The following is a 4686-nucleotide window of genomic DNA, read 5'->3' as shown; positions in this document are numbered from 1 at the left end:
CCTCCTCTCCTGTACACACTGCCCCCATCATACCCTCTGCACTCCTCCTCTCCTGTACACACTGCGGAGTGGGTGGAGCTTCGGGGAAGTGAGTGTGGTAATTAATTAATAGCTGTGCTCCAAAGTGTCCCTGGAATTTTTTTTCAAATGTTGGCAACTATGGTAAGAGGTGGAAGAAGGCCGTGGCTACACTACAGCTGGCACAGTTTGGAGCACGGAGCGCTCTCTGGCCTGTACTCCAACATGTCCACATGGCAGGAATTAAATATCACGAAAAAACTTGAATGATCATTTTGACTCACCCCTCAGTCATTCCTTACCTGGGGGTGAATCTAGCCACCAGCATAGACCAACTGTATACAGCCAACCCCCCCGATATATAAGAAATCAGAAGAAGATCTACAACAATGGGCACAGCTCCACCTGTCCTGGTGAGGTCGGGTCATTCCAATAAGATGACTTTCCTCCCCCATGTACTATACTTCTCCCGCTCTCTACCCTTCCCTATCATTAATCACCATCTACAGCATTTTCAGGCCGACATTCCTGACCTCATCTGGGGTTCGGAAGGCATCGAGTGTCTAAGAGGGTTCTGATTCATGCTCGTGATAAAGGTGGTCTTGGTCGCCAAACCTATTATGGTTCTATCAAGCCGCTCAACTAGCCCAGATCTCAATCATATATTCCCGAGTTACTGAACCCGATTGGGTGGATATGGAATGACAGGCGGATCCCCAGGTCACTCTGGACTACCTAATGTGGTGTCCTCCTTGTCCCTCTATCTTATCTCCAACTCTCTCTCATTCAGTAACCCTATGGGGGGGACTTAGAGGTCACCGATAGTCACCCATTAGCCCATCTGTTTCATAACCTCAATTTCCTCCAGGGATGGACATCAAAGCTTTTACATGGCGGGTTATATAGGATTGGTCACTTTCCAAGTCTTCAGATGCGATCTCTCTGAGCTTTTGTATGTAGCGCCCCCTTACTTTCAGTATGGGCACTACGCTAAAGTTAGTGGGGGAATCAGAGAGATAAGTTGCTCTCATTCCTAATTGTGCTAAATTTGGGCTGCTGTCATTCCTGAACTGTCCTGTGGGTCAGTCTGCGCTCCAGGGATGCTATCCCATCCCTGGGTGACAGTTGGCGCTAGAGGGGTTTTGACAGAGCCACTTTTCCCCCCGTATCCAATTAGTGGGGTTTTCCCTCGCGGGCATGCTGGGGGAGGGTATATCTGTGGCAGACGCCATTGTTCTTTGGTTCTTCACGGGTTCCTGGTTCCGGGTGTGGCACCCACCTTTAGGGTGTGCGCACATCGTGGGCCCCACCACTATGGCCCACATGGCCTGGGGTCGTGCGCAACGCGAAGTTCCTGACTCTGGGCCCTCATGGCCTGGAGCAACTGATGCTACCAGGGGCCCCAGTGACTTACTGGGTCCCCAACTCTACTGAAGAGATCCCAAGCTACGTGCTGTGCGGTGGGGGATCGGCTCAAGGAGAACCCAGAGGCAGGTTGTCTGAGAAGCTTGAACGAACCATCAGGGATCTGGGTGACCGAACACTGACAGATAACCTCAGTACTGTCAGTCAGTGACCCCAAGCACAATTTACTGGGAGGATAAGCTCAACTATTCAGCTCATCCAAGTTCTAGGCCTGTGGCAGAGGCCTCACTAGAGCCAGGCCGGTGGCAGAGGCCTGTTTTTCCCAGCAACTTCAAAAGTGACACTTTGGCTGCCAGACTTGTGGCAGAAGTTTTTCCGGGGGCACTTCACCCACTCTGGCTAGAGTGGTGACGAATTGTATATACTACTACTGAGAGCAGGATTGCTCTTTTCATATCCAGGCCTGATACTGCAAAGTTCTCTTATTTCATCAACCTTTTCTCTCTACCTCGTGTTGATGTTGGTCGTGTTGGGCTGAGAAATAAAGCATTCAGAAAATCTTACTCACTGATTGGACATTCGTTTACTGCTCTACTCACTACAATCACCCTAGACAATGATAAGAGGTAACTTAATACGCCAATCCCAAAACAACCAGCGGCTCCTGAGGGGGCAGCGCTACATGTATAAGTAGACTGGATATGTCCCTGACAGAGAAGTTCAGATTTCTCCAGATCTCCCATTTTTTACACTCTTTATGGGGGACTAAACCCGAACCCCCCAGAATCACGGCCTATGAACAATGGTGTGACCAGACCATGGAGTAGAGGGGGGAATATCTGTGATCTACAAGTCACTATCCGCTGATCTCACTAAGCCCCTCTATATGGTGGAATGGGAGAGAGACCTCTCACAGGTACGGGACTTGGAGGAATGGCATGGGGTCTTCTCTCACCCCTACCAAGGATTGTTACACATTACCTTGGTCATACCTCCCAACAGTCCCGGATTCTGTGGGACAGCCACGAATTCAGACTTATGTCCCGCAGTCCCGCTCAGCTGACCTGTTTCCCGCATTGCCTGCACTGCCACTCTTCTGCACAGCACAGGCAGGAGAAATGCTTGTGAGAAAATCCTAGATTGACTGATCATTAAAAAACATTTGCTAGGGCCCCATCCTTCCATCAGTGGGGCCCCAGGAGGCAGTAGCAGAGTGGGGACTCTTTTTTTTATAGGTAGATGTGGAGGCAGCTAGAGACGCATTTTCTGACAGTCATTTTAAAGTTCCGGCCCCCAGCCTGTCCCTGGCGGAGTGATATGAAGGGGATGCCTGTCTGCCTCACTCCCTCTGTAAGTGTTGAGGGCAAAAGGCAGAGCTGCAGCTGTCGGTGACTGTGTGTGAGGGACCGTAGCCAACCATCAACCAGGTACGTGGAAGGGGTATAGTTTTTGCAGGCATAATTTTCCAGGCAGCAGTGGCGGTGGCACAGAGCAGGGACAAGGGGGAAGCAGGAGGGTGACTGTAACATGTGATCTGGGGGGGGCAGAAGGAGTGTTTCTGCTGCTGCAAAGGCTGACAGAAGTAGTGACAGAGGCATCGCTACTCCTGTCAGCTTGAATGTGAATCGTCAAATCAGGCGAGCAGGAGAGAGCTCTCATTCCTTTGCAGCTTGTAGCTTCTGTAGCACTCCTGCATTGGCACGGTCACATCGGAACTTTACAGGTTGCTTACCCATCCCCCATCTCCTCCCAGCAATGGAAAGGTAAGGAAACTGTAAAGTGCCGATCTGAAAGCCAGTAGTGTATTGTGAGTCATGCTCCCATACCTCTTCAGCAGCTGCATCTCTCCCCCCAGCTGCCCATAGAAAGGGTTAGAAATCAGCTTCCCCCTAGACTCTGACATGTCTAGAGGAGGAGCCTAGGAAGAAGGACAAGACACTGCTGTATCTGAGGTCTGTGTGTCTGAGGGAGAGAAGAGTGCTCTAGGGACACTTAGGACACAATTAGGGGGGGGGGGTTAGAGTATTAAAGGTGATTTTTCTGAGGATGAGAGTATTTGTAGTAGCAGGGGACAAGATGATTATTTCTAGATAGAAAATGGATGGTACAACCCCCCCCCCCCATTATCCTTTGGTCTGCACAATCTCTCCTCCCTGCCATCCTGGTTCAGCCACATATGTTCTCTGCTTTCCTTCCCCACAACTAATTCTCCAGCTCCTCCGATTCTCCTTTCTCTGCAATCAGGAGCATCTCCGATCTGAATACAGATCTCTCCTCCCTGCCATCCTGGTTCAGCCACATATGTTCTCTGCTTTCCTTCCCCACAACTAATTCTCCAGCTCCTCCGATTCTCCTTTCTCTGCAATCAGGAGCATCTCCGATCTGAATACAGATCTCTCCTCCCTGCCATCCTGGTTCAGCCACATATGTTCTCTGCTTTCCTTCCCCACAACTAATTCTCCAGCTCCTCCGATTCTCCTTTCTCTCCCATCAGGAGCATCTCCGATCTGAATACAGATCTCTCCTCCCTGCCATCCTGGTTTAGCCACATATGTTCTCTGCTTTCCTTCCCCACAACTAATTCTCCAGCTCCTCCGATTCTCCTTTCTCTGCAATCAGGAGCATCTCCGATCTGAATACAGATCTCTCCTTCTCAGTCATAAATCATTCCTGTCCTGACACATCAGACCTCCCTTCTCATAGGCACTCTGGTTCAGTCACCAGCATTCCCCCTTTCCCTGCCACTAATTCCTAATAGACTCCTCCATTCCCTAGATATTTCCCCATCCACAGCCCAACTCCCTCCACTTTCTGTAACATTATAATCCAGCCTGCAGTATCTCCCTATCAGCTCCCTACATCCTAAGCTTAGGATCCCTGTCCCAATCCCTAATGGGAAAGGGGAAATCCTGATGTTAAGTATAGGGGGATCCTAATTTAAAGGACCGCTACTGATGTGAAGGCGGAACTCCTACTGTAAAAGGGGACTCTGATGTGAAAGGGGAACACCTGATTTAAAGGGGGACTCTTAATACAAGAGGGGATTCCTGATGTGAAAGGGGAACTCTGCCATTTGGGGGATTCTATTGTGAAGGAAGACACTCCTCATGTGAACGAAGGAACTCCTGATATGAAAGGGGGACCAATCATTTGAAGAAGAGACTCCTGATGTAAGGAGGAACTGCTGATGTGAATGAAGGAGGGGACTTATGGTGTGAAAAGAGGTTTGTTTAATGTGAAGGAGGACACCTGATGTCAAAGGTCGGACTTCTGAAGTGAAGGGTGACTAAATATACACCAGTC

This window comes from Rana temporaria (genome assembly GCF_905171775.1).
Source record: "Rana temporaria chromosome 4 unlocalized genomic scaffold, aRanTem1.1 chr4a, whole genome shotgun sequence".
NCBI lineage: Eukaryota > Metazoa > Chordata > Amphibia > Anura > Ranidae > Rana > Rana temporaria.
This window is presented reverse-complemented; position numbering follows the sequence as displayed.